Source organism: Bos javanicus, chromosome 27, assembly GCF_032452875.1.
Source record: "Bos javanicus breed banteng chromosome 27, ARS-OSU_banteng_1.0, whole genome shotgun sequence".
Classification (NCBI taxonomy): domain Eukaryota; kingdom Metazoa; phylum Chordata; class Mammalia; order Artiodactyla; family Bovidae; genus Bos; species Bos javanicus.
In genome coordinates this window covers 40,349,562-40,368,751 of record NC_083894.1, presented here as the reverse complement: position 1 = coordinate 40,368,751, position 19,190 = coordinate 40,349,562, and the positions used below count along the sequence as shown (strand labels likewise).

The 19,190-nt window shown below is 46.9% G+C and overlaps 1 protein-coding gene and 1 long non-coding RNA gene across 3 annotated transcripts in view; one reads left to right on the top strand and one right to left on the bottom strand.

The window, feature by feature from the left end:
- RARB (retinoic acid receptor beta) overlaps positions 1-19,190 on the top strand; it is a 586,842-nt gene that overhangs the window by 315,776 nt on the left and 251,876 nt on the right. The gene's annotated exons all lie outside the window — the stretch shown is intronic.
- On the bottom strand, positions 11,175-13,070 carry LOC133240085 (uncharacterized). 2 transcript variants are annotated; one of them, XR_009734097.1, is made up of 3 exons: positions 12,772-13,070; positions 12,232-12,464; positions 11,175-11,577 (listed from the first exon to the last, which is right to left on the bottom strand). It is a non-coding gene; the product is annotated as an uncharacterized LOC133240085 (long non-coding RNA). The 2 variants fall into 2 exon arrangements; XR_009734096.1 differs by having other exon boundaries at positions 12,232-13,070.

Below are 19,190 nucleotides of genomic sequence, written 5' to 3'. Positions count from 1 at the left end.
TTCTCCACATCTTCTCCAGCACTGTAGACATTTTTGGTGATGGCCATTCTGATTGGTGTGCAATGATACCTCATAATAGTTTTGATTTGCATTTCTCTAATGATTAGAGTTCCAAAGAGTAGCAAGGAGAGACAAGAAAACCTTCCTCAGTGATCGGTGCAGAGAAATAGAGGAAAACAACAGAATGGGAAAGACTAGAGAGCTCTTCAAGAAAATGAGAGATACCAAGGGAACATTTCATGCATGCTGCTGCTAAGTTGCTTCAGTCGTGTCTGACTCTGTGCGACCCCAGAGACGACAGCCCACCAGGCTCCCCCATCCCTGGGATTCTCCAGGCAAGAACACTGGAGTGGGTTGCCAAATGGGCACAATAAAGGACAGAAATGGTATGGACCTAACAGAAGCAGAAGATATTAATAAGAGGGGGCAAGAATACACAAAAGAATGATACAAAACAGATCTTCATGACCCAGATAACCACAATGGTGTGATCACTCACCTAGAGCCATACATCCGGGAATGTGGGCCTTAGGAAGCACCACTATGAACAAAGTTAGTGGAGGTGATGAAATTCTAGTTCAGCTATTTCAAATCCTAAAAGATGATGCTGTGAAAGTGCTTCACTCGATATTGTCAGCAAATTTGGAAGACTCAGCAGTGGCCACAGGACTGGAAAAGGTCAGTTTTCATTACAATCCCAAAGAAAGGCAATGCCAAAGAATGCTCAAACTACTGAATAATTGCACTCACTTCACACACTAGCAAAATAATGCTCAAAATTCTCCAAGCCAGGCTTCAACAGCACATGAACTGTGAACTTCCAGATGTTCAAGCTGGTTTTAGAAAAGGCAGAGGAACCAGAGATCAAATTTCCAACATCCACTGGATCATCGAAAAAGCAAGAGAGTTCCAGAAAAACATCTATTTCTGCTTTATTGACTATGCCAAAGCCTTGACTGTGTGTATCACAACAAACTGGAACATTCTTCAAGAGATGGGAATACCAGACCACCTTACGTTCCTCCTGAGAAATGTGTATGCAGTTCAAGAAGCAACAGTTAAAACTGGACATGGGACAACAGACTGGTCCCAAATTGGAAAAGGAGTACGTCAAGGCTATATATTGTCACCCTGTTTATTTAACTTATATGCAGAGTGAAAGTGAAAGTGAAGTTGCTCAGTCGTGCCTGACTCTTTGCGACCCCATGGATAGTAGCCTGCACCAAGCTCCTCCATTCATGGGATTTTCAAGGCAAGAGTACTGGAGTGGGTTGCCATTTCCTTCTCCAGGGAATCTTCCCAACCCAGGGATCGAACCCAGGTCTCTCACATTGTAGACAGACACTTTACTGTCTGAGCCACCAGGGAAGTTATATGCAGAGTACATCATGCCAAATACCATGCTGGATGAAGCACAAACTGGAATCAAGATTGCCAGGAAAAATATCAATAACCTCAGATATGCAGATGACACCACCCTTATGGCAAAAAGCAAAAAAGAACTAAATAGCCTCTTGATGAAAGTAAAGAGGAGAGTGAAATTTTTGGCTTAAAACTCAACATTCGGAAAACTAAGATCATGGCATCCAGTCCCATCACTTCATGGCAAATAGTTGGGGAAACAGTGGAAACAGTGAGAGACTTTACTTTCTTGAGCTCCAAAATCACTGCAGATGGTGACTGCAGCCATGAAATTAAAAGACACTTGCTTCTTGGAAGAAAAGCTATGACCAACCTAGACAGCATACTAAAAAGCAGAGACATTACTTTGCCAACAAAGGTCCATCTAGTCAAAGTTATGGTTTTTTCAGTAGTCATGTATGGACTATAAAGAAAGCTGAGTGCCAAAGAATTGATGCTTTTGAACTGTGGTGTTGGAGAAGACTCTTGAGAGTCCCTTGGACTGCAAGGAGATCCAACCAGTCCATCCTAAAGGAAATCATTCCTGGGTGTTCATTGGAAGGACTGATGCTGAAGCTGAAACTCCAATACTTTGGCCACCTGATGCGAGGAACTGACTCCTTGGAAAAGACCCTGATGCTGGGAAAGATTGAAGGCAGGAGGAGAAAGGGACAACAGAGGATGAGATGGTTGGATGGCATCACCGACTTGATGGACATGAGTTTGAGTAAGCCCTGGGAGCTGGTGATGGACAGGGAGGCCTGGCGTGCTGCAGTCTGTGGAGTCGCAAAGAGTCGGACACGACTGAGCAACTGAACTGAACAATTAGTGATGAGCATCTTTTCATATGCCTGTTGGCCATTTGTATGTTTTTTTGGAGCAATATCTATTTAGGTCTTCTGCCCATTTTTAATTGGGTTGTTTGCTTTCTTGATATTGAGCTGCACGACCTGTTTGTAAACTTTGCAGATTAATTCCTTGTCAGCTGCATCATTTGCAAGTATTTTCTCCCTGGGCATCTTGATGTGCCAGGAACACACCAGGATCGTGCCCACCCCAAGGCTCTTGCTTTGATTGCCCTCTCTGCCTGGAATGGTCTTCTGTCAAATATTTACACATCTCTCCCCTCACTTGTTCGGAGGTCATCTCCTTACAAAGGCATTCCCTGGCCACCCACCCACCACTTTCCTGCTTAATTTTTCTTTAGAGTACTTACTATTCCCTGAAATTGTAAGACAAATATTTAATGTTTATTTATTTATCTAGTTTTTTCCCTCTAGAAGATAACTTCCATGAGTAGAAATTTCTTATTTGCTCTCTTTCCTTCTACATCCCCAGAGCCTAAAAGTGTAGATGATGCAGCATGGAGACTCAGTAAATATTGGCTGAATAAATAAATGAAAGAATTTAACATCATCAGGTTTACCTAGAGATAATAATTGAAAGTTCAAGAAAATTACATCGGAAAATCATGTTACCTCTAAAAATAATTAATGCCTCTAATAATAAGTATTTAATAATAATTAAATAATTCATATATTGCACTGAATCATTGGCCTTAGAATGAAATCGCTATTACTGAGTGTGCACACACACACAGATACACACAGAATTAAGGAATGTATGTATCAAAATACATACATTCCTGGAGAAGGAAATGGCAACCCACTCCAGTGTTCTTGCCTGGAGAATCCCAGGGACGGGGGAGCCTGGTGGGCTGCCGTCTATGGGGTCGCACAGAGTCGGACATGACTGAAGCGACTTAGCAAGCAATGTATCAAAATATGAAAGTTTTCTTTTATGGGGCCCGGGTGCTGCATTTGGGTCACAGAGATGATATAACCCGTAATTTCTAAACCCACCCAACTTTGAGTTTCAGCCTTTTTTGCAGCTGGCACTCCCTGGGAAAGCTGGAGATGGCCGCTGGAGGCTGTTTACCAGAGAGATGCTCTGGTCTGAGGGCCCCTGGCTATTGTCACACTGTTTGTTTTTCGTGATTGGAATGTATGGGACTATTTGGAGGTGGGCTCGTGTCTAAATTGAATGGGTGAAGAAAAACAGAGAGACATTCTCTTCACCACCTTTGTAGACAGGCGGTTGGGGAATCAATGTCCTGAATTACCTGCTGTCAAGTATTGATGTCTTCAGCTGGAATCATTTACCCTCTCCGGTTACTTTGACATACGGCCAGAAGGCAGCTGCCGGTCTTTGAGTTTTTCAGACAACTTTTATCCAGAGAAAACTTCTTAGGAAAAGACAGGGTTCTTATCCAGAGAAAACTTCTTAGGAAAAGACAGGGTTCACCTAAAGAAGCTTTTGTGGATTTCTGGAGAACTCAGGACAACCTGATTCTTCGTTGTGAATAAGTCATTCATCTTTTCATTCATTTAATTTTATTCATAAAAGTAAAGTTGATATTCAGCAGCTTGTACCTGTACTGCTATACTGGTTATTAAAATGGTGAAATACAGTTGACCTTGGAACAATGGGGGAGCTTGGGGCCTTTTACTCCATGCAGTTGAAAATCATCATTTAATTTAGTATCAGAGGTTCCACATCTGTGGATTCAACTAACTGCAGACCACATAATTCTGTCGTATTTGCTATTGAGAAAAAGCCATGTGTAAGTGGACCTGAACCACGTCCTTCAAGAGTCCAGTATTCCGAAACCCTCCCCACCACCCCAGGGTCATCTGGGTTGTCCCCCCAGAACCCCTCACCAGCCCCTCCCAAGATCCCGACACTGCACAGTCCTTCCTGACACCGCAGGGAGTCTTCCAAAACAGGTCTGTTCCGAGAAACAGCGCCCTTACGTTCCAGATGATGTATTCTTAAATAGCAGGCTGCCTGAGACTGTAAGAGCAATGAAACTTTGATTTGAAATTTCCACAGACTTTCATAGCTGAAATGGAACTCACATAAGGTTAACATATCACACTCTCTTGAAGCTTCCTAAAGGAGAAGGCCCTAGGATCTATTTCCACTGTCTTGCCCGGCCGAAAAAAGCCTCACATCCTTTGCCTAATCTGAGAGCTTTTCCCCCAAAAAGGGGAGTTCTGGTTTGAACGCGCACACCCACAAGTGCGGGGGGATACCCCGCTCCGCACGGCCGACAGCTGGGACGTGAGTCCGCCGTTCTGCAGTCCCGGGCTCCACGGCGGTGCTCTTCCAGGGGCTTCCAGGATGGTCCAGCTAAGGAGACGCGCTGCAGCACTGCGCAGCCTGCTAGTCTTCATCCGCGGCAGTTTCCGCACAATCCGCGCGAGTCTCCTAACTCTAGCTGCGGTTTCTGTACTGTGATTTAGACACTTTCTCAGAAATAAAACTATTCAGCACCCCACGGTGCCGATGACCGTGAGCTTATAAGGCTTGCACATGCGTTTCAGGGCCCTGCACCGGCTCGTGTAGAAGACGACCTTCAGCCCATTGACCATAGGTTACCAAATTCTAGAGCTAACCACCTCTCCACGCTGAGCCCTGTTTTCTTATTATTTTTTTTATTTTAGCATATATAGTATGCTAGTTTTTATGTAACATAAAAGGGGAAATAAGGAAGCATACAATTCTCTGCTTATTTCTCTCTCCTCCCACAAAAAAGAAAAGAATAAAGAAGAAAACAGCTAAGTCAGATAGCTACAGGGGTGAGGAAGCAGGGACGGGGGAGGCGAGGGAGAGACGCCCCTCTAAGTGTGACTTTTTATATAGTTTTGACTTTTAGATTCCACAACAGAAGTTTTAAAATTCTGTAAAGGATCACTATCTTGTAATAACCTATAATGGAAAAGAATCTGAAAAAAAAAAAAAGTATATGTATATGTATAACTCAGTCACTTTCTGCACACCCAAACCAACACAGCATTGCAAGTCAATTACACTTCAATTTCTGTAATGCTATCAAGGGTATTATTGGGTCAACTGACAAATTTGGAATAAGAACAATAGGTTTTAGCCAAATATTTATTCAGCATTTACTTAAGTTGATAACCAAGCCCTGTTTTCTTTAAAATCTCAGTTTCATTTTCCACACATGAGGAAGGAGCCACCACCATCAAGCTCTCTCTCTTAGAGAAAAAAAAAAAGAAATATATGTTGTTATCAGTTTTTATGCCTCTGGCTTTTATTTATATGCAGCCTGGACATGTGAGTCATTGTGTGGTTCTGACCAAAGCAAACAGGACTTAGTGAGCACAGGGTTACTCTGTTTTCCACCTAAAGTATCTGGCTCCGCAAAGCAGGAAAGAAATGCTTTCCTTCCCTTCAGTTTTGCTGTCATTGGCAGTTGACTTAGCCAGACAGACGATGGACAAGAGGATTTTAGGGGCAAGCTCTGTCTTCCAGAGAAGCGACAAGAAGGAAGCAGTAGGTCACAGCCTAGCAGAGGATTTGAGGAGAGATCTCACTTTGGGGAAAACATCAGCAGAGCTTGAAGCAAGTGAAAACCACGTTTCAATGGATTCGGGGAATAATTAGGGAGATCGGAGCCTCAGCGGGGTGGCCGTTTCAGCTGCAGGTTGTATGAGTGAGTGCGGAGTCATTGTCTTCATCATTCGCTGTCAGAGGGACCAGCGGCCAATCTGCACCGTCATCGGTGCTGGATCGCAAACCAGATGGGCCTTGCCCTGGCTCCTCAATCCGCTTTCATTCACAAAGTGCCCGCGTGCACACTGGTAGGCTGCCTCTGCAGCTCGGCTGCTGCTGCCCCTGACTGAGCAGCAGAGAGTTCCTGAGGAGCACAGCGCCATCCGCATCCCGCTGCAGCCTCTAGGACAGAGCTCCGCATGAAGCAGGCCCCCGACGCCGGCGTATGGACACATCAGGAGGAAGGAGGCGATGCACAGGGCGCCGTGCAGTCAGGACGTGGAGGCGGACGTGCACGAAGTCCCCCAGGCCACCTTCAACCTGCAGAAGAGTGAAGTATTGCCATCTGGGCTTCCAGACCCCGTGGCACCCTGCAGGTGGTGAGACAGCGAGTAGAAAAGGTCACAAAGTGAAGTAAAGGTCGCTCAGTCGTTTCCGACTCTTGGCGACCCCATGACCCCATGGACTATAGAGTCCATGAAATTCTCCAGGCCAGAACCCTGGAGTGGGTAATCTTTCCCTTCTCCAGGGGATCTTCCCAACACTGGGATCGAACCCAGGTCTCCCACATTGCAGGCAGATTCTTTACCAGCTGAGCCACCAGGGAAGCCCAAGAATACTGGAATGGGTAGCCTATCCCTTCTCCAGCAGATCTTCCTGATTCAGGAATCGAACCGGGGGCTCCTGCATTGCAGGCAGATTCTTTACCGACTGAGCTATGAGGGAAGCCCAGAAAATATCATAAGTGAGATAATAAACTTGTGGTTACCAAGAGGACAGCATAGGAGGAAGGGACGGTGAGGGAGTTTGGGGTTGATATATACACACTACTCTCCAGCGGTTCAGTGGTAAAGAACCTGCCTGCCGATGAAAGACACGCGGGTTGCATCCCTGGGCTGGGAAGATCCCCTGGAGAAGGAAATGGCTACCCGCTCTGGTATTCTTGCCGTGAAGAATCCCATGGATGGAGGAGCCTGGGGGGCTACAGTCCATGGGGTCACAAAAGAGTCAGACATTACCTAAGACTAAACAACAACAGCGTTTATAAGGTAGATAAGCAGCAAGCACCTAGCACAGGGAGCTCTACTCGGTGTTCTGTGATAATGTATACGGGAAAAGAAGCTGAAAAAGAATGGATATGTGTATATGTATAACTGAATCACTTTTCTGTATACCCGAAACTAACACAACACTGTCAATCAACTATGCTCCAATGTAAAATTTTTTGTAAAAAAAGATAAAAAAGACATGAGGCATACCATTTATTCAGGGTACTAACCAGAGGGAATTTAGCATCGATTTTGCAATTATTCAACAAACACTTCTAGAAGAAGTGATTTTTATAGGCTTTTGAATTAACAAGAGGGCTTTAAAAACTCACCAAGGCCTTTGGTAAAAGATGAACCTCTCCCTTTGGGTGTGACGGAATCCCCTCTTCATCTTTCAAGTCTTTGTTTAAGTCAGGGGTTCTGAACCGAGGACAGTTTTGCCCCCCAGGGAATATTTGTCAATGTCTAGAGCTATTTTCGGTTGTCACAGCTGGGAGGGGAGGGCTCTCGGCATTTAGTGGGAAGAGGCTAGAGATTCCACACAACGCCCCCTGCAATGCACAGGGCAACCCTCAGAGCAGAGCTCTCTAACCCAGAAGCCGTAGAGCCAAAGTAGAAGCTGAGGTTTCAGTGTAGCTTGGGGAAGCTCCTCGCCGCTTCTCACACCACACGGCCACCTTCTAACGTCCTCGTCTCCCCGTGTGCTTTCCCTCCATAGTATTTATTACAGTTACAACTAAATGCGTGATATTCATCTTCCACTGAAAACCAAACCTCCTAGAAAAAGAAACCGTGTGTGTCTCATTCACCGCTGTATCCTAGCACCTGTTACAAAGCCTGGCACATCGTAGAACCTCAGTAAATATCTACTGAGTGAATGAATGAATCAACCCATGACTATTATCAGGTAATAAGCAAAGTAGATAATCAAGTAGAGTTGTAGTTTCCACAAGCATCAGATGTTTTTCAGGTGGTCTTGGGTTGCTTCTCTGGTTCAATTCAAGAAAGTGAAGCCTGGGAAAAAAGGGGGGACTTCCCTGATCGTCCAGAGGTGAGGACTTGGCGCATCCCTGGCAGGGGGCGCAGGTCCAATCCCTGATTGGGCAGCTAAGATCCTGCATGCCACGTGGTGCAGCCAAAGAGAAAAAAGAAAATGATGAGATCAGCTGCGGTGGGAAGAGCAGGGAAGGGAGGACTGAGAGTCTGTGCGGTGGGCACGTGTCTGGTGCAGACTTCCTGTAGGACCTCAGCGTCTTAGCTCTTTACCAGCAAAGGAACTTGGATCTCAGCCATGTCAGAACGTCTCTGGAGGCTGAGCTAGGGGTGATGCTGAAGCAGCGACTCCTCGGGGACTCCTGCCAGAGCCACTGGGCCTCGCTTTCTCCGCCTGTGTCACAGCCACGCGGCACAGCTCTGTCAGTGGGGTAGAGTGAGATCTGCTAAGACGGGGGTTCTGGAAGAGCTTTGCTTTCACCGTGAAAGGGAGAGGCAGCGAGGCACAGGCGTCCTTCCCCCGGCTGAATCCGACACGAGCAGAACGCCTGCACACAGACTCAGTGATGAGCAGAAGAGCCGGTCTCTGTACCCGGGGTCTCTCTTCCCTGCTGGCGACCTCATCCTTCCTGAGGATGCAGCCTTCTGCCCTGGCGGCGAGCCTTCTCTGTTCTGATGAAGTGAGGGCCGAAAAGGACATGTTGGCTACCACAGCTGGGCCTCTGAAGTCCCAAGTAAATAAATGAATCTGAGGGGGTAGAGACTGCAGCACTGAAAGGTTGATGGGGAGTCCGGTCCATGTCGCAGTGAGGGCAACGAAGAGGGCTCGTGATTTCAGAGGAGGGAAGACCCACCTTCAAGGTACCAAGGGTGCCTGGCGGCCTCCCATTTACAGTTTGCCTCTTGGAATGAGGGGGTGACTACAAAGGGAGAATTTCAGATACAGATTAGAAGGTCCTGCGAGAAGGCAAAGACTCTCCTGCAAACTGTTCGCGCTGACCTCCTTCTCTCCACCTAGTTTTCCGCTACTGGGCTGTGACAGACTTGGGGGTGAGACCCACGTCCCCTTGCGGTCGGATTCCCTGGCCTGGCAGAGGGCCCTGTGTGCAGGGCGTTCTCAGTCAACACCTTCCCAACCGAACACGCGCCGCCTTCTCCTCTTCAGTCTCTAAAGTACGTGTAATTGTGAAAGAGACAGAGAGTCGGGGCGGGGGCGGGGGGCCGGTGGGGGTCGAAGCGGGTAATGAAACTCCGGAAGAGGAGATTCATTCCCTGTTCCCCCTCATCTCTGCGTTTTCATCCCGAGGGTCAGTTCCTACAGTTTGAATAGAAGACAAAAGTGAGTTAGGAAACATTCTGAAGAAAACTTGTATTCAAGAAAGGAATATTTTGAACTTTGAAAAAGAAATGTTCCCACTCCAGTTTTCTGTTTTTTAAAGTCTAGTTGATTGCAACACTCTCCTAGTTTCAGGCAGACACCCGGAGCCCAGCTCTTTGCATAAAGAGCTTAGGAGGCCCTGGGCTGAGCGGTCGCTGCTTGGTGCAGCTGTGTCTTCTGAGCGGTACCTGGTCCGCAGCTCCTCACAGCTCCACTGAACAGCACACGCCAAAACGGGTTCCAGGGAGGAAAAACTCATGCGGTGATGTTTACCCAACTGTCTTCTCTCTCATGGCAAAGTCTGGGGACTGCTGCTTCACGTAATAAGGCTTCAAAGGGAACACACAGTGAGGAAGGACTAAAAAGACAGAAGAAGGTGATTCATAAAATGGAAAACATGCGGAGAGAGAGCCAGCAGTTATGAGAGGAAAGCTTGGGTTTCGCGTCCGCCACAGCAGTCTCTAAACTTGTGGCTTAGCATGGAGACCAAAGAGTGCAGGCTGGCAAAGTTTAAAACTTCTCAGCTTAACGCTAAGAATCAGGAGCCTGGTATTATATTCCAGAAACTTCCTCTGACCGACTCGGATCACTTTTCAAAACTGATTGCCTCAGAGGTAACGGGAGAAGTAAACCCTTCCTTCTTTCTTTCATAAAATTACATCCAAAGTGAGCTAGAAGCTCAAGTTGGTAGAGAACTTTTATTTCAAGAAGAGTGAGATAACATTTATGAAAAGATTTGGCACTTTGTGGGAAAAAAAGCAGTTATGCTTCTTAATTTCAGCCTGAAGCTCTGAGCATCTCAGGCAAGCGTTCGCATTAACGAATCAATCGAGACTTACGTGTGATTGGGTCGATTAACAAAGGGATGAAGTAGCTTATCAAAACGGGTCTGCTGTACCCAGCATGGGGCGTGTGACCAGCAAAGGAGCGAACTGAATCAGAACTGGGCCCACCATTCGCGTTTCAGAAGTGTTTGGGGGTGATATCTAGTTACAGATTTTACAGTTCAAATAAACAAGCATGCGGTTTTCGCTTTGACTGAATTTGAAAGCTTTAAGATGGGAATCCTAACGCCATAAACATTTACACAGCTTGGCAAGCGCCTTATTATGTAAATACGTTGTGAAAACAACTTTGGTCCGTAAAGTATTAATGCCATTTGATAAAAATCAGTTTTTGTTTGGTGTGTCTTTTGAAGCTAGTGTAACTCCTGGTCATTCTATATGACTATAAAAGCTCTTTGGAATCAAATCCTAATCCCAACATGTTTTCCTTGCTCATTTAAACCTTTTATATACATGTGGGAGCCAGAGAGAGGAGAAAGCTTTTAGGGCTTAAGCTTAAATTGCTTGTCATTCTCGTGAACGCTCTCTTAAAAATATTTGGCATGCTTGTGTTTGTAGGTTAGAATGTGCGTTTGTGTTCTTAAGCAGTTTCTTTCTTTCTCCCTTTATGCTTGTTCTTTCGGTTTATAAACATCTTTGTATGGGAGAGCAGACACACTGAAGTTGGATTGTTTGATTTACCACCTTGTAAAAAGTATCTGTGTTGATCAGCAATGTTTGCCCCTGACTTAAGCTTCCAAAGAGAGAGAGGAAAAAAAAAAAATGTTCTCAACCCAAACTCAATAGTATTAATACCCCCAGAAGTATTAAAAAAAAAAACCATACAACTCACCAAAGCTCTTTGTCCAGAGCTGTAGGAGCCCACTTTACTGGACTCTGGAGTATATTTTGGTTTTGGTTTTGTCGTGAAAAAGAAGCAGCTGAGAAGGCTAAGCGGAAATTTGTCGTATTTTATTTTCCCCCGTGGATGTTACGTACAATGGCTGATGGTGTTAAGCTACATGAAATTCATCAAGGATGAAATTTAAACAGACTCAGGGAAAGCTTAAAAAGATTTTTCCATGTGGCCAAGCTACAGATTGGAGCAAATAAGTATTTGTTGCTCAAGAGGTGATTATGTGTGAAATGAAGTACAGTTGACGTTTGGGCAACGCCAAGGGTTAGGGGTGCCAAGCCCTGAATAGTTGAAAATCCACATATAACTTTACAGCCAGCGCTCTCTGCAGCCACCCATCTGCATCTTGGGATTCAACCAGCTGCAGACCTGCAGCCCTGGAATACGTGTTCATTGAAAGAAATCTGCGTACGTGGACCCGTGTAGCTCAGACCTGTGCTGTTCAAGAGGCAAGATGTATCGGTTAGCGTTTGGTGTGTAACGAACTTCTCCAGAGCTAACCACCATTCAGCTAGCTTGTGACTCTATGTGCCTGCCCTTTGGGATGGGCTCTGAGGAGTGTTTCCTCTGATGTCAGTGGAATTTCCCCATCCCTTGGTGGTCAGCTGCTAGGTCAGTCGGGGACAGTCTGGTCACCCGGCGGCCAAAGCAAGGGCACCCGAGGCCTCACTCCACCAGGCCTCTCAGCCTGATCCCCTGCTTGGGTGAAACTTCCATACCATTTCCATTTATTTTTTAATATGGCCTTGTCGCTAAACTCCTTTTGTAATTTCTTTAATGTGTGCCACACTAGACTGTTCCTAAGGGCAGCATCCTCTCCGGGTTGCCTGGATGCTCTTGAGACAGGGAGCGGAGAGAAAGCCAACATTTCTTCTGACTGATTTTTAATAACTCTTAGGATTATTTGCGTCTTTTGTTGTCGTCAGCCCCAAATGCTTTCAGGAAGGAGCCACAGTCCAAACAAAACTAATTGATTCATTAATGAGATGGTCAAATGATTAAAAATTGATGGCTAAATGAATTAGCATTTTTATTGAATTTACTGCCTTTAATCTCTACTTGCCGTTTCCTGTATGTCTCAGAGAAGCTCACCAGTCTCTGGCAGTTTCGCCCTGGAGACTTCATCCCGTGGCCAGTGTGGACACCGCTCCCCACCTCCACAGCCACTGCAGACTCTCCCCCGTTGTCCCCCACCAGCCTGGCAGGAAACTCGAAGTGACTGGCTGCAGCTCCAGCAACAGGAAGTTTTGGCACAGCTGTTTGGACAAGGCTGTTGGAGGCCCCCTACAGGGCTTCCCTGGTGGCTCAGCTGGTAAAGACTCCGCCTGCAATGCGGGAGACCTGGGTTCAGTCCCTGGGTTGGGAAGATCCCCTGGAGAAGGGAACAGATACCCACTCCAGGATTCTGGCCTGGAGAATCCCATAGACTGTAGAGTCCATGGGGTCGCAAACAGACACGACCCAGCGACTTTCACTTCACTTCACAAGGCTCACTGGCATTTGGGAGAAGGCCAGGGGTGATACTCCTGTGTCACCACTCCCAAACTGTTTCTGTTCTACTTGATGTTTTCTGCTTACCTTGGATAAAAAACATAACTTGGCTAGACTATATCCAGAATTTGTGGTGCATACCTGTGCACTTGCTGGACTTCCCGGAGGGCACAGTGGTAAAGAATCTGCCTGCCAGCACAGGAGATACAGGAGACCCGGCTTCAACCCCTCGTTTGGGAAGATCCCCTGGAGAAGGAAATGGCAACCCACTCCAGTCTTCTTGCCTGGAAAGTCCCATGGACAGAGGAACCTGGCAGGCTACAGTCCATGGGGTCACCAAAAGAGACAAGACTTAGCGACTAAACAACAGCAGCAATATAATTTGTAAATGCACCAATGGGCATAAGTAAAGAGTAATATTTTTAAATAAACTGAAGGATCAGAATAATGTTGATGGAGTTATGTTAATGAAGTTAACATAACTGTTATGTTATGTGAATGTTAACATACCTGTTAATGAAGTTAACAGTTAATGAAGGATCAGAGATAATAATCACAAAACCTTTGCGTTGTGGAAAATCTCTTATCACGTAGGACACAAGACTTCAGAATCAAATGAGATCAGGAGGCTCTACTACATGTAAATTTTAATAGCACTTTGTGTATTTCCTCTTTAAGTTACAAACAGAAATAAATAGAAGTTTTAGATTTTCTTCCAGAATTTCAGTACCTGAGGGAGCATCAAAAATCAGCTAGCAGTCTTGCTACATACTGGGCCCCCTCCCAGGGGCTCCGATTCAGCCAATCGGGGGCACAGCCGAAGACTGCATCTCTAACACACCCCCCGCCCTTGATGCTGATGCTGTGGTCTGGGGACCATGCTTTGAGAACCCCTACCATCAGTCATCCCGGTGACCCCTTGGTTCTATCCTCTCATGACCTTTGATACACGTGACACCAATGCGGGTAAAGTCAGTGCCTTCCAGAAGTGATGCTCCCGCTCTGCTCTGGTTTATAACGCCCGTTCACGCCCTCAGTCTCCACCCACCCACGCCCTGTCTGCCCCTGCCGGCCCCCATGACCGCAGCGGAAAGGGCCGGAGAACGGGGAAAGGACGGCACGTCCTCCCCCAGGACGAAGCTGACAGTCGCCACCCGGTAAATGCACGGCCTCAGCACGTTTCCCCAGGCTGAATTAATGGCCTCGCTTTTCCTTTTCCTTTGCATAAAGCTAGGCAGATTTGTCCCCTGTTTGGACAAGACTTTGTTGCCAGCACTCTCCGCGGACAGCCAGAAACTGGCTGCTGTCTGAGGTTGATAGTGTTGTCAGGAATTCCAGGGCGGGGTATTGTTCCTCGAGTTGGGAAATGCTAACCGAGGTCAACTCCAGTTCAGCTTCCTACCTACAGAATTATGGCAGGACGTTACGTTTGGCCCTCGTGAGATGAATAGGTCAGCAAAAACGTACTCTTGTCTTCCTAATAGCAGACATCTCTATTTTTAAGCCTTAGGTCAGAACATATTTTTCCCCTGTTTGAGATCCAATAATTCATATTCTCAAATGAGGAGGAATTTTAAAATCAAAGGCATGGACAGCAAAACCAAGAAAAATCTAAAACCGTCGCCCCGCCACAAATTCTCCAACCAAAATTGTGCTTCAGATGTTACCATGTTAGGATCTGAAACTGGAAGTCAGTGTTCCGGTTAACTGTTGCTGAATAACGAACCCACCCTCAAAGTTCAGTGGCTTAAAGCATCAGCTGTTTTATTTCTTTGCCCCTAATTCTACACCGAGCACAGCTTTGGGTGGAACTGATATGGGTGAAAAGGAGAGGTTCTGAAGCAGGATCCTAGGCTCCTGCCTAGGGATTGGGCGGCCTGGATGAAGACCAGGAGTCCTAGCCTCCAGACCACCAGGGGCTAGAGGCTAGAAGCAGAATGGGCTCTTACCTCCGTTCAAAATTAAGAATGTTTCCAAGAGAGACACTCCTACTGCTGTAAAAACAGGTACAAAGGTTATTAGTAGAGGCACAGCACACGTGGGAGAGCACGCAGAAAGAAGCCTGTCATTTATTTCAGACCAGAAGGGAGGCAGAGATGCCCACCCGGTGAGAAACGGTGTGGGCGTCTTCCCTAATGGAGAGGAAGGTGGTAAAGAGATGACTTAAATCTCTTACATAGGACAGTTCTTCTAGTCTTTGCTTACCTTTGGCCAGTTGTCTCACTTCTTTTTCCACCTGTTCTAGGTCCCTCTCCAACTGGCATGTGCGTATTTTAGCCTAGATGGGGTCCAGTGCAGAGGGCTATGGGAAGGTTGACAGCACCCTTTATGGGATGGTGCCCCCTCCCTTTTGACCCCCAAGGAGCCTTTCTGCGCATGTGTAATTGGGGCAGTCTCCTTGACCTCAAGAATGAGAATTCCACGGACTCTTGATCTTTTATCCAAGCAGGACTCAGCTCTTCCTATTATCCCCCTCTGGAAATCAGTCCTGATTATTCATTGGAAGGACTGAGGCTGAAGCTGAAACTCCAATACTTTGGCCGCCTGATACGAAGAGCTGACTCATTTGAAAAGACCCTGATGCTGGGAAAGATTGAGAGCAGGAGGAGAAGGGGATAGAGGATGAGATGGTTCGAAGGCATCACCAACTCAATGGACATGAGTTTGGGTGGACTCTGGGAGTTGATGATGGACAGGGAGGCCTGGTGTGCTGCAGTCCATGGGGTCACAGAGTCGGTCACGACTGAGCAACTGAACTGAATTGTCTCATCTTGGAGTGTCTGCCCACAGGGAACAGACTCCAGCTGCTCAGCCTGGAGCCCATCTACCTCCCGCCTCAGAGCGGCTCTCCCTGCTCTGCATGAGCTCAGCTGAGCTTCCCGGGCTGGAGAAGGGAAGTGTACTTGGGGGTCTGGGTTGTCCTCTCTGGGTCTCCCCATGAGGCTAGATTGAGCTTCTCATAGCAGGTTGGCTCAGGATATAGGGCCAAAATGTGTAAAACCAGCAACTCCCAGGCCTTCAAGGGTTCAGGTTAGGGAGCTCCCTGGTGGTCCAGAGGTTAAGAGTCTGCCTTCCAATGCAGGGGATGAGAGTTCAATCCCTGGTTGGAGAACTAAGATCCCATGTGCCTCTAGTGAGTGCCACAAAGCCCACAAGCCACACCTAGAGCGAAGATCACTCATGTGCAATGAAGACCTCATGCAGACAAATGAGTAAGTATCTTTTTAACAAAGTACTCAGGTTAAACGGAGTCCCAGGCCCAGCCCACACTCCAGAATACCGTCTACATGGGGCATCAACCCCAGCAAGTGTGGGGCCGCCAAAGCCAGAGTCCACCTCAGTCACAGCCCCGCACCACGGAGAGGCTGATCCCTGGGGCACTGGGTCCGTCTCAGGAAGGACTTAGAGCCTCCCGACACACAGCAATGGCTTTGACTGTATCTGACCCAGAATTTTCAGAACATCAACATGCATATCTGCTGCAGGGCACCTGTTTTTTGGTTTTTTTTTAACTTTGTATTTTACACTGGAGGATAATGGTTAACAATGCTGTGCTAGCTCCAGGTGCGGCAGAGTGATCCAGTAATACACATACACGCAGCTGTTCTTTTTCAGGTTCTTTTCACTTTTAGGTTGTTACAGAATATTGGGCAGAGTCCCTCGTGCCGTACAGTAGGTCCTTCTGGGTTTTTGTATGTAGCAGTGTATATCTGTCAACCCAAATTCCCTCCCCCTCCCTCCCCCCTTTAATAACCATAAGTTTGTTTTCTATGTCGGTGACCCTGTTTCTGTTTTGTAAATGAGTTCATTTGTATTTTTTTAGATTCTGCATATAAGTGATATCACATGGTATTTGTCTTTGTCTGAATCACTTAGTATGAGCGTCTCCAGTTCCACCCAGGTTGCTGCAAATGGCACCGTTGCATTCCTTTTTGTGGCTGAGTGAACTGAGCGCCGAAGAATCGATGCTTTTGAGCTGTGGTGTTGGAGAAGACTCTTAAAAGTCCCTTGGACTGCAAGGAGGTCCAACCAGTCCATTCTGAAGGAGATCAGCCCTGGGATTTCCTTGGAAGGAATGATGCTAAAGCTGAAACTCCAGTACTTTGGCCACGTCATGCGAAGAGTTGACTCATTGGAAAAGACTCTGATGCTGGGAGGGATTGGGGGCAGAGGAGAAGGGGACAACAGAGGATGAGATGGCTGGATGGCATCACTGACTCGATGGACGTGAGTCTGAATGAACTCCAGGAGTTGGTGATGGACCGGGAGGCCTGGCGTGCTGTGATTCATGGGGTCGTAAAGAGGCAGACACGAATGAGCAACTGAACTGACCTGAACTGAATATTCCACTGTATATATACACCACATCTTCTTTAGTCATCCATCTGTCAATGGACAAAATTTAAATTGTTTCCATGTCCTGGCTATTGTAAGTAGTGCTACAAGGAACATTTGGGTGAATGTATCTTTTTGAATTGCAGTTTTCTCTGGATCCCAGTAGTCGGATTGTTGGATCATATGGTAGTGCTGTTTTTTAATTTTTTTTAAGGAACCTCCGTACTGGCATCTCTGCTTCCCTTCCTGCTGAAACATTCCTCTGTTCACACTCTCTCCCCCACCCTGCTCAATTTTTCCTCCTTCTGAGCACTCCCCACTCCCTGACGCTGTGTTAAGTAGTGTTTCCCTGCTTATGGCGTGTCCCCCCGCAAGGCAGATATTCATCGAGTATAAAACGCGCAGGGAACGTCACTCAGCCCCCATGCTCTCTGCTGCATGCCCAGCACTGACAGTAAAGCCTGGCATAGAGACGTTCTGCAAAAACACTTACTGAAGGAGACGAAAATAGAAATGTCATGTTGAGACTGTTTCTCTGAGGCAGACATGGCAACTCCCAAGTACATCGTCCTGACGCGGGGCTGTGGCTGTGTTGGGGTCTCCTCTGCAGGGCCTGGGCTGGGCACCCCTTTGTCATAATTGCTGCTTCTCCTCTGCTGGTTCCCATGGTGTCATTGTCCGTGGTGTCAGTGGACATCAATCCCAGGCTTAGAGGGTTTTCTGTGGAGCCTTCAGCTCCTTTATTTGGCCGATTAGGCTTTGTGCTCCTGTTTCCAAATACAGAGGTGGGAGTAACGCGAACCCGGCTTTATCGGATGCCTTAGATTTAAGGACCAGCTTCTGGTGCAGTGGTAGATTATTTCCAATTAAACCTCAGATATCCTCTCCCCCTTGCTGGAACTGGTTAGTGAGCAGGAACTATTCATTCCTAAACAGAGGCTTAACCAGATAGCTTTTCATTCCGTTCTGCCTTTCACTAGGATGTCGAGAAGTGCTTGCTGTCTTCCTTCTTATCTTTCTTTCTTCTTTTCTCTCTCCATTTTTGCTTTCTACCGATCTGTATATTTTTTCATTTCTTGGCTTTTTTCCTCAAGTATCACCTTGAAAATGTAGTCCTAAAGATTAGAATCCTCACTGGTGTTCATCCTCTTGTATATCTGCTCTTTGGATTGTTTATCGACCAGAGGGGGGGAAAAAACCTGATTGCCTTAATGAATTTTCTGTGCTTGAATCAGATTTGGTTACAGGTCACCTAGACCTGTCGTTTGGTGGCCTGTCATCGGAATGCCCCAGCTAATTCTCACCCACGAAGGATCTTCTCCTGAATCCCTTCTCCCAGCCTTGCGTGCCTGCCTGAGTGGAGTGTTGCAGGAGGAGCACTCGGGAGCACTGCACTTTGCAACCCTTTTCTCAACCCAGAGGCACCCGTGTGCTTTCCAACAAGGTTAAGAAATCTCTTTGAAAAAGCACTGTAAGTGTTCCTCCTGGGCCGCGTCCTGGGGGTTTTCCTGCCCATCTTTTTGCTTTCTCTCGTTCCGGCCCCCACCCGACCCTGCCCCTGTGATGCTTCTCTCCACAGGGGCCTCAGCCCAGTCTGGCTGCAAAGGGGGACCTCTGGCTGAGATGTTCTTATGTTCTTCAGGCACCACTGTGAGAGTTGTTTCTGAGTGTGATGACCTTAACCAAGTTCCTCGGACCTGCTATAGCATGATCAGAGTTTTCCGAGGCCTTTCAGACTCTAGGCCTTGAGTTCCTAGAACCCAGTGTGTGTTTTAAATGCAACTAAGAGAACACTGGAGTCCTCTAGAGTCTGCACCCTGTTTGCAAACACCCCTCCAACCCTTATCCAGAAACAGCCTTGAGTTTGTAAAGCTGGCGTTTGGCAATGCAGTGGTCCAGTCTTGCTCCTAGAAGCAAACCAAGGCAAGGCCATGGGCGTGGCTGGGCCTCAGGGTAAGAAACTGGGAGCCCCTGTCCCCTTGGGAACCAGCTGCCTTTCTCTCTCTCTGTCTGAATCTCTGTCTCTCCTGATGTGAGCATGTCCCTGGCTCTCTGAAACTAGAATAGTCCCAGAGTCTCCTAAATTTGGCAATGGCTGTGAAGCCTTGACAATGGAACTCTACTGGATTATAACTACCTGTTATGTATCTTCTCGCCTCACCTTTGGCGAGCAAATATGTCTATAGCATTGATCGCGTCTGATTTCCTAAGGCAAGAAAGTGAGT